Below are 11,078 nucleotides of genomic sequence, written 5' to 3' on the forward strand. Positions count from 1 at the left end.
AGTCAATGCCAGAATACATCCTGGTTAAGCTATTGAACTTTAAGAATTATGAAAGAATTTTTTACACACTTAAGAGAAAAAGCCAGGGTGCTATTAGAATTGTTTCCACAATATTCATTCATTCATTTCACAAATGTTTTTGGAGCACTCCCTATGTGTAAAACTTTGTCTCAGGCTACACCACCACCAAAGCTTGTCCTTCCTCATGGAGTTTACTTTCTCACTAATTTAATAGCAGAGGACAGTGGAACAATGTAAAAGTTCTGACAATATTAAAGGCAAATCATAACTCAGAAATAGGGAAGTCATGATAAAAGTACCAGATGTAATCATTTAATAAATTAAAAATAAATCTCATTCTGTTTAAATAACTATGAGAACTTTATTATGAAGTTCTTTATAATGTAATTATTTATAATTGTAAAAAATAAAGAGCCAAAAGAGATAGGTGGAAATTGTGCATCTTCATTTTTTTTCTTTTCGTAATGTGGCTAAAAAACTATTGACCTTAACCTCCTACTTTTTGTGATAGTCTTTTTTATGAATTGAAAGGATAATTTAATAATTGACTATTGTCTAGGAGTTATTTAAAATGTATTTGGATTTCAGCAAATTTTTCAATATTATTTTAGGTTTCCTTTATTCTTATTTTAGATTTAAGTGAAATTGTATTTGAAACTTTGTTTTATACATATATACCTACTAGGGTGGGCAAAATAGGTTTACAGTTGTTTCTATGAAAAAATATATAAGAAAAATAATTCAAGAATAAATTCTGTGTTTCTGTTTCTCAGACTCATAACTATAAGTCTACTTTTGCCCACTCCTGTATATATAATTTAATGTTTATATTTTTCTTTTTCTAAACCCATGTACTGTGTTCACCTTTAATAATGGCCATTTCTGTCAGGCCGGTGTGGCTCAGTGGCTGAGCACTGACCTATGAACCAGGAGGTTATGGTTTGATTCCCTGGTCCAGGCACATACCCGGGTTTCAGGCTCGATCCCCAGTAGGGGGCGTGCAAGAGGCAGCCCATCAGTGACTCTCATTGTTGATATTTCTCTCTCTCTCCCCCGCTCCCTTCCTCTCTCTGAAATCAATAGAAACATAATTTAAAAATAAAATAAAATAATGGCCATTTCTAGATGACAGTTTGGGGGTATGCTTTTATTTTTTTATTCATTATTTGTTTAACTTCTTGAATTTATAATAAAATGCATCAGTTATAAAGAAAGAGGAATTTTTAAATATAAAAATATTTTTGCAGGGTTTTTTGGTTTTTACTCTTCTTTTTCTACATATTTTTTACATAATATTTAGACAATTGCTAAAGTAATTTCACCATTAAGCTTCAATCAGGAAATTGTCCTGTCATGAAAAGGGTCAAGATTTAACTACTCCTTCCCTGTGCTGCAGCACAACCAGAGTGCTGGGGAAGGTGTGATAATCGCACAGATTCCAGGTGGAGGCTGCACTTTCAGAGAAACAAATGTATCATTTCCAAGAAAACAAAGGACTGATGGAAATCATGTTGCAGAGCAGTGGAGAGAAAGATGCCTTGGAAGTTCAGGATGGTTCTAAAAATAAGCTTTGAGCAATTACTAAAACGTGGAAAGTCTATAAATAATGGGCAATGACCCCTCCCTGAACCAGAAATAGAATCAGTAATTTCTCAAAAACACACTAAGCAGAGGAATTCAGATGGGTCCAAACTAAATACCATTCTCTTAACCACACCTGAGGAGGAACTGGTGACACAACTGTGAGTCACTCAATTGTAGTTTACAGTGACATTTTATTTTTTTAAATATTTTTTATTATTAATATATCTTTATTGATTTCAGAGAGAGGAAAGGAGAGGGGAGAGAGATAGAAACATCAATGATGAGAGTCATTGATCAGCTGACTCCTGCATGCCCCCCGACTGGGGATGGAGCTTGCAACCCAGGCATGTGCCCTGACCGGGAATCGAACCCCTATCGCCTGGATCCTAGGTCGATGCTCAACCGCTGAGCCACACCCAGCCGGGCTACAGTGACATTTAATTTACATGAAGCGTAACCCAGCTATATCCATTATATACAGTAATTATATACAGTAATTTGTCTCAATTCATCTTTATATTGACTTGATTGCAACTCTGAATTAAAGAATCACATCAGTTGTTTTCCTAGGTTAATTCAGGCAACAGGTACCTAGTGAGCACTGAGCACTGAGCATGTGGTAGGCCTTCTGCCAGATGCTGGGGTTACAATACTGAAGACAGTTCCTACTTTGGGGAGTTTAGAACCTGGTGGAGAGATGGTCAAATAAACAGGCCAGGGTAATGCACGGTGCTCCCTCCGGCTCCCACAGTCACAACACTGGCACACGTGTTAGCAAAACCAGAAAAGGAGCCTACTTCCAGAGCACTGGCTTTCACAGGGCCCGTTTATAGGCAGGTGTTCTAGATGCTACTCACACAACTTGGGTTATTTTCCCACAAAACAGATGCCTCTGATCTCACCAGTTCACCTGGTCTCACTCAGTTCCCTTTGTAACTAACATTTTATGTAGTTGACTGATGAAGATTAGGGTTTAGCACATACTTAGAAAGCCTAAATTACGATTCCACATTTAGCTTTAATCACATTAACAGTCACCTTTAACCAACTAAAAAAAGTACAGAGGAAACAGTAACGTCATGTTACATGAGCCCATCTTTGTAACCCTTTCCTGCATGTTTCACAAACATTTCTTCACTAATTCTCAGTGGTAGGCAGTCAACTTGCTTTACACCTGTGTGAGCCCTTTAGCTAAACTTAATCTTTCAGTTTTCCCATACCTGCCCTTCAACCTCCCGACTGAAATCTTGCTCATGTCACCCTCTTACCTGGGATCTCCTCCTTTCTGCTTCTGAAATAGTGATTTCTACTCTCTTCATAGCCTGCTTTAGATGCCAGGCTTTTTTTTTTTTTTTTTTTTTTTTAATATATCTTTATTGATTTCAGAGAGAGGAAGGGAGAAGGAGAGGGAGGGAGACAGAAACATCAATGATGAGAGTCACTGATCGGCTGCCTCCCGCAACCGGGAATCGAACCCCGGTCTCCTGGATCCTAGGTCGACTCTCAACCGCTGAGCCACGCCCGGCCGGGCTAGATGCCAGGTTTTTTAAGCATCCTCTGATTACTTCAAGCCACAACAATCCACCTTACTTTCTAAACTTTCACAGACCTAGTTTCCTCTAGAATAGCAATTTTCAACCGGTGTATCACAAAAAGTTTTACAACAGGCACTATCTATTTAGTCAGGAGCGCTGACTTTTTCCTTAGATTGTCAAGTAAAACGATGACAACAGTCAACACAATATCTGACTGAATCAAAATTATACCTATTTTTTGTCAGATAAGCCAGAAGAAATATATTTTTTGATGCGCCACAGAATTTTAGTAATTAGCTTATGTGTGCCATGAGGTGAGAAAGGTTGAAAATCACTGCTCTAGAACGAAGTTGGTGCTTTGTACACCATGTTTAGTGTTTCCAGTTAGCTTACACTATGCCGAGATTCCCCAAACTGACTGAAATTCTGAAATCTGAGGGCTTTATCTTAGACAGTGGTCCCTCGGTTTTCGAATGTCACCCATTCTGGAAGCCCGTTCGGGCTCTGAAACGTTAGAAAACCGAGGGGTCAGCAGCCGACAGCTGGGCCTCAGGGGCTTGCCCCCAGCCGAGGCCGCGTGGCGCGTTCGACTTCCGAGGCGGGTTCGAAAATCGAAGCGTTCCCGGGTTTAGGGCGTTCTACACCGAAATGTTCAACGGAGACGTTCAAAAACTGAGGTACCATAGCACTTGGTATCTTTCGTGTTTTCTAACCCACAACTCTACACCGGGCCAGCATTTAATAAAGCTCAGTGACCCTTTGTCTGAGTGTCATAGTCTCATCTTATGTGTTCCATCCTGTAAGGATGAAAGCCACTGTGACTTCTCAGGATAATGCCTTCAGGTACAAAGAAGCCGAATAAAGCTCGTGTGTGTTCTAGATGTGCATTTCCACCATCGCAGGTAGCCCGAACTATTAGGATGAAAAATAAAATTACAGGAATCAACTATTCTGCATTGACATGTGGGGCACAGGGCATCAGTAACTGCAGCTCAGGAGATAACAGACTAGCAAAACAAGAGAAAGAAAAATTTGAATGAGACATTTAAACCAGAAAAATAAAACCCTAGTCAAGATTTTCCACATTTTAGGTTTAATATTTTCTAAATAGTTATGCCAAGTTCTGTCTACATTTCCAAACAGAACACAGCCTCCACTGCACTCTTTTTTTTTAAAGTAGCTTCTTTAAAAGACTTATCAGGCTTCAGTTAGAAATTTCAGCGTGTCTAACAATGTAAGGGGTCGTGCAGAGAGAATGTGAGAAAGTAGACTGAGTGTAGAATGGGGGATGGAGATGGCATAAACAGGCTCAGATGAGCTTTCACATCATGGTGTCACAATGTGAGGGAGACTCCCTTTCCTACCCAGGAGGGGTGCGTAGCCATTTGAGAACACCCAAGATCAATCCATGACTATCAGAGCCCCATGCTGCATCATCACATCGCTGGTGGCCAAGAGCCAGCGCTGTCATCACTTGGTTTTGTGCTGCTTAGGGCAGAAAATCTGATTGTTCAGCAACATGTAATCAGCTTACAAACAAATCTGGAAGATGTTACCCAAAGACTAGATGATATCCAGGCCCTGGAATTTGGTGCAGGCAAAGAAAATGAAGGATTTGCTTTAAGATAAAAACTGTATCTGTGGCAAGAAACTTGAGACATTGGGACAAATTTCAAGTAAATAAGTTTAATAAGACTTTAAGAAACTGGGGCTTATAGCCCAAACAAGTCCTATAAAGTAGTGAGAGAAGCCAGGACCAATTTCTAGAACCAAAATCTTCTGTCTTCAATGCTCACATATTACTTTTAATATATTCTTCAGAAAAGGAACACTACCATGAGAGGTACAAGTATATTAGCAACACTCCAAGATGACGGAAGTCTTAAGAGCTGAACTGAGTTGATTTAACAATTTATCATTTGACCTATGAACTTGAACATGTCATTCTGCCTCCATTAACTTTTTTTTTTTTTAATTTGAAAAAAAGTAGGGAGAGTAATACCAGTTCTACTAATAATTCGGTACAAATCTTTTTGTCTTCCTTCCACAGTCACTCCCCTACCAGTGCTCCTGGTGTGCGAATGTAGCAGAAGTGGGGTTGGAGAAGAAAACTCATTTGACATAAAAAGCTGCAGCTTACAGATTAATAAGAGGTTACTCCGCAAAAATGTAAAAGTCTGCTCTCCTCTGAAAAAAAGCACACTAAGCTCCTTGCAGTCAGTACTCTGAACACGTTTGTCCACCCTCAGGGGGTGAAGTACAGCTTCTGCCCCTATAGATGACAAGTGGCAGCAGAAAGAGAGGTTAACATGAGGAATTATGAGACCTCAAAAGCCGAGTCCTGAGTCCAGTCCAAACCATTCACTAAAGAAACGTTGAATGAGTCTTGAAAGGTAAGTAAAAATATCAGTGCTTATCGAGTACTTACTATTCACTAGATACCATTCTAAGTACTTTATACAAATTACTTTTTAATCTTCATGTCAAACCTTGGAGAGTGACATTCTTATTATTCCTGTTTTACAGATGAAGAGGCTGGGGCAGAGAGACCTTAAGTAATTTGTCCATCACCTAATATGGAAGAAGTGGTTTTAGTGGAACCTATGAGATCTGGACCCAGAGACCACACTCTTTCCCTTCATGATTTACTCGGTGTGAATTACCCAGACTGAGAGAGAGAAGGCGGCAATTTGGGACAGAAGTCACATGAGCAAAAGTCGAGCGGCATAGAAGAGGGTTTGTGTTCAGAGATCTAAAAACTTGGGGAAGTACATATATAGGGGAAATTATTTAAAAAGTCAGCTATAGTCAGGTCCAGAAATGTTATGATTTGCTAATTTACAAATAATTGGATAAACATTTACTATTAACTAATAAGCTTTCAATGGTACCTCCTGTTATCCTGATATCTCCCTTATCTGCTGGGCCATGAAGCATCAGTTGTCCCAAGAGAAGATTGATAAATCAAAAACAGAATATATCTTCAGTTTTCAAAGAGTTTTGAGATGCCAGAGAACCTCAGGTTATTGTGCTTCTAAACACTAAAGTACTTGTGTCAAAAAATTTTGACCAGAAAATAACTGAACAATTCCTAATAAATAAAAGAAGGTCTCATTAGATACCAAAAATTCTACAGGTTGAGGGAGGTAGAGCTCACATAAACCTTGGGCTGGGGTATCTGAGAGAAAAGGTCAATGCACCACAAAATCTGGATAATGCCTAGGGTGCCAGCAAGCTCCAGAGTTCCTCCCTACCCAGCACTGTAAATGGCTTCATGGGCCATCTCTAGATAGAAAGACCTTGCCTGCATCACATTTTCATGAAACCCATAGCAGGAAAGGTTGTGTGCCAGAGAAGAACATGACATCTCTTGTGATCCAGCTGGCCTAAAGAGGCCTTGAGTTTGTCATAAGAAAACAGCAATGCACATGTGCTCAGGAGCAGAGGTCACATGGGGGGAAATCTGAGTCATAATAGATGTCAGTGTGGATGGATGCTGACAACCTGGACCAGATTCTTCTCACTCCACCCATCTCTTACCCATATGGTCTTAACACTAGATATTGCTTTCTCAAGGATTGAGTTTAGGGATGGAAGACTGTTCAATGAGGATCTTTTTAATACATAGTGAAGGGAAGCGTAAGAGAGAAACTAAGTTAGGTTCTAGAAAATTAAACTGTTTATACACCAACATTTTTGACTTGCATTCATGCCTACTACTTATCAAAGTTTCTCCCTTTCTCTCTCTCACATACATATAAATGTGTATACACATATATATGTATATATACACACACAACATATAAGCAAATGAAAGAAGTGGACTCTGAGATGGATTTCAAAGAGCAATCAATTGGGGAACAATAGGTAAAGCTAGACTAGTGAGGAAGCCGTAAGACTGTCATAGGGAGTAGTACAAACTTCTAGCTGATAAGCAAGTATTTCTCATAAATGAACCATATAGCAATTTTACAAATATATACTCATTTTTCCAATTAATCTCCAAACAAATGTGCTTTTATCTTTTTTTTGGTAGTATCTCTTTTTTAATTGAATTTATTAGGGTGACATTAATAAAATTATATAGGCTTCAGGTGTACAATTCGAGAATACATCACCTGTATGTTATATTGTGTGTTCACCACCCCAAGTTAAGTCTCCTTCCATCACTTTTTATCCCCCCACCCCCTTCCCTCTGGTAATCTCCACACTGTGGTCTGTGTCTGTGAGTTGTTTTTCATTTGTTTGTTTGTTTTGCTTAACCTTCACCCTTCACCTTTTTCACTCAGGTCCCCACCTTCCCCCCTCTGACAGCGTCAGTCTGTGCTTGTTTCTTTGCCGCGCTTTCTGTGTATACAGATGAAGGATACTCTTCATTTGTGGACTCCTCATTCTATGTATGAATTTGCTCCCAACAATTATTCCAACCTGTTCTTGGACTGGTCCTGCTGATGCCATCCTTGGGGTGATTTAAATATTAAGATCTTCATTCCTCCACTGACCTCTAGCATTTCAGGAGGAGGCATTTTACTTTGTAATTTCTTCTAAACTCTTTGCAAAAGTGTCTCATGCACTAATGTAAAACCCTGTTGCTATAATTCAATTTTATAAGATACTTATCTGAGAGAGAGAAACTAAGTTATCTGAGGTTTTCAATTATATTTACTTCATTTAAATTTTCCAATCTTGAAAATATTAATCAGGTAGTTTGATTTGACTCTGAATTGCAAAAATGGTACCATATTTGTCAATATTGAGTATTCCATTTAATTGGAATCATTATTTCAAGTAACTATAACTTTGTGCAACTCTAAATTTTCTTTACCCTGCCTTTTCATGTTAATATATACCAAGTATGATAGCACCTTGCAATGATCATAAATACTTTTATGTAATTCTTAACTCCTCACTTCAAACTCCATTTTTATTGTATCCATATACTTTTAGTAGTATTTGAATAATTATCTTCTTTTTTGTGTAGTAAGTGTTCTAAATCTTGTCCTATTGTGACCTTGCTAAGAAGGGTATCTAAGATACTTAACTTGCTGAGACTCAATTTCCTTGTCTCCAAAGTATGAATGCTAAGAATAATTATTTGTTTAGCTAATACTTACATGGCACTTACAGTGTGCCCGATTCTGTTCTAAGCACTTTGCAAATATTAATTTTATTGATCCTCATAAGAACTCAATGATTAGGTATTTCTAGTACCTACTTTATAAAGAAAAGAAAGCACAAGGAGGTTAAGTAACTTGCCCAAGGACAAAAAACTAATGAGTCATGAACCAAGAGTTGACCATTACGCAGTGCTGCTTCTTGGGTTAAAAATGCTTATACTCAACCTGTGTGTACATCAAGTTAAACGGACATGGTCTCTCCTCTGCAAGTTCTGACAATTTAACTTTTTACTTAAAGTACAAACAATTAAAGTACTGACAATTTAGTACAGATGCTTCCATTTAAATGATCAATAATACCCAACAGCTTCAAACGACCACTGATGATATGCCTTCAAAACACAGACAATATATTTAGCAGAAGTTGAGCCTTATTATTATATGTGGGATTATTAAGCTACACACTAAAGACACACTAATAGGCTTGCTAATCATGTTAGTTCACAGGAAATTTATTACTGGTCACAATAGCCCATAGGCACACACCAGAGGTCTCAAAGTGATCTGGATCTGGATAAAACTAAATGATAAGATTGTCTTTGTCAACTTCTCCATCTTTCAATTCCCCTCCATAGTGTCTACCCTTGTGGACACCTCAGACAAGCACAAGTAATTGTCTTAAGTGACATTTACCACTTAAAGTAATAATTTACATCTGCACAGCACCTGACTACTTTTAAATCCAAGCTTTCTGACTTCCAACGTGAATATCTGCTAACTGAAACCCACAACGGTCATGCTAAAAAGCAGAAGGTAACAGCTAGGACCACCTCAAGGAACTTTGCATCTCTACATAAAAGTGACTTGGACACTCTGGATTAAGAATTTTCCTACATATTCTATTTCTTTGCAGAGCCCTGAATAATAGTTATAATGGTTACAAATTTTGAGGGCTAATATGTATTAGGTACTGTTCTGAAAACTTCACATGTTTTAATTCTCAAAACAATCCTTGGAGGTAGATTATATCATCAACACTCCATTTTTGAGATGTGAAAACTGAGGCTAACTAATTTTATGAAATTCACATACTTGTTTAGTAGCTAAATCTGTATTATTTCTTGAAGCAAGTTATGTTTATTTATTGCTTCATAATACTCTTCCACAAAAATTAGTGGCTAAAAATAACCATTTTGTTTTACTCACAAATCTGTGGGTCAGGGACATGAGAAGGGCTTGGCTGGGTCCATCTCCCATCAATGCAACACTGTCCAGAGCAGCAGAATCCACTTCGAAGATGGCTTCTTTACTTACATATATGCTGCCTCAGAGCTCTGCCCCCTGCCCCACCATGGTTCGTCATCCAGAGCCTCCCAACGTGACTTCTCAGGGCACAGTGAGTTGAAGAGTCTCGCCTTTTACGTTGAACCTGGCTTTTAAGTGAAAGTATTTCCAGAAAGAAGGAGGAAAACTGGCAGTCCTCCTACCAGTAGACCTGGAACTGCCGTATCACCACTTCTTCTGGATTCTAATAGCCCAACACCAGCCCAAATTCACAAACAGGGAAAATACACTCCACCTCTCAGTGGGAGGAGTGTCAAAGTATTTGCAGCCACATTAAATCAATGACGAATTTGCAGCCATATTTAATCAATTAAGATCTGCAGTCAGGTGGTGGTTGGAGCTGGAGACAATTAGAAAGCTCATTTGGGTTGGGCAGTCAAGTTTGCTCTCTCATGTGATTATGAACTGGTGTTGGCAATTGGCTGAGAGCTCAGATGAGGCTGTTGACTAGGGTCCCTAATCTACACACAGTCTTACTATATAGATCCTCAAGAACGGTTGCTAAGTTCTTAGAGAAAGAGTCCTAAGAGCTATTATTACAAGACACACAGGCAGAAGCTGCAAAGCTCTGCCTCAGTCTATTGGTCAAACAAGTCATTGAAACAGCTGATTCACGGGGAGAGTAGATTCCACCCCTTGGTATAAGATGGGACATGAACAAACTTCTACCATGGTTGCAAGGCCTTCTCATAAAGTGATTGCTGAACATGTTTTATACTTTGTCTCTGAATTTCTTTCTATCAGAAACCATTGCTTTTCTTATTATAATGGTTTATCATATTCAAGAATAAGTGATGCCTCCAACTGAGGGACCCTTAAGAGAAAAAGATTGAACTATCTGAAATATCTACTATTCAACTAGTTTTGACCAACAAAAATTGCATTTTCGTATGATTCAACTTAATATTTGCTGTGTCCATCAGCATTGAGATGTGTAGTAAAAAATAGATTTTATATAAATATTTATCAGATTCAGAAAGAAAGTTTTGTTATCTTAAGGTTTAGAGAAAGGGGTCTGTTTATGCTAGCTCAGGATTGCCAAACCAACATTTCTATCTTCTGGTTACTTATATGCTTCAGTCCAGATCCCTGAAGCCCTTGCTGGCATTGAGTCTCTACGTTTATGAGGCCAACACTTATATTTGGTGGGTACTTGTAAAGGCCTGCTCTCCAATCTTATCCCCATGGGAGGAAATGAGGTCAATTCACTGTGTCAGTAGCAGTGAAAGTGTTCTTCATACCAAATCTTCTATTTTTCTGTGTGTGACTTTTCCCAGTGTTGCTCCCCACATGAAGGACTGATCTTACAACTTACTTCTAACTGAAAAGCTTTTCAATAATAGATTCCCCTGTGAAGCTCCCCACAGCTCTTAAAATGAGGGAAGGGAGCCAAACCTCAAAGCTCAAAGCTGACAACTTGCTGAGGTGGTACATTTTTAGGAAGGGATTGTTATGTGTCAATAACTCTCTTACACTA

The sequence above is a fragment of the Miniopterus natalensis genome, chromosome 8 (genome assembly GCF_054644295.1).
Source record: "Miniopterus natalensis isolate mMinNat1 chromosome 8, mMinNat1.hap1, whole genome shotgun sequence".
NCBI lineage: Eukaryota > Metazoa > Chordata > Mammalia > Chiroptera > Miniopteridae > Miniopterus > Miniopterus natalensis.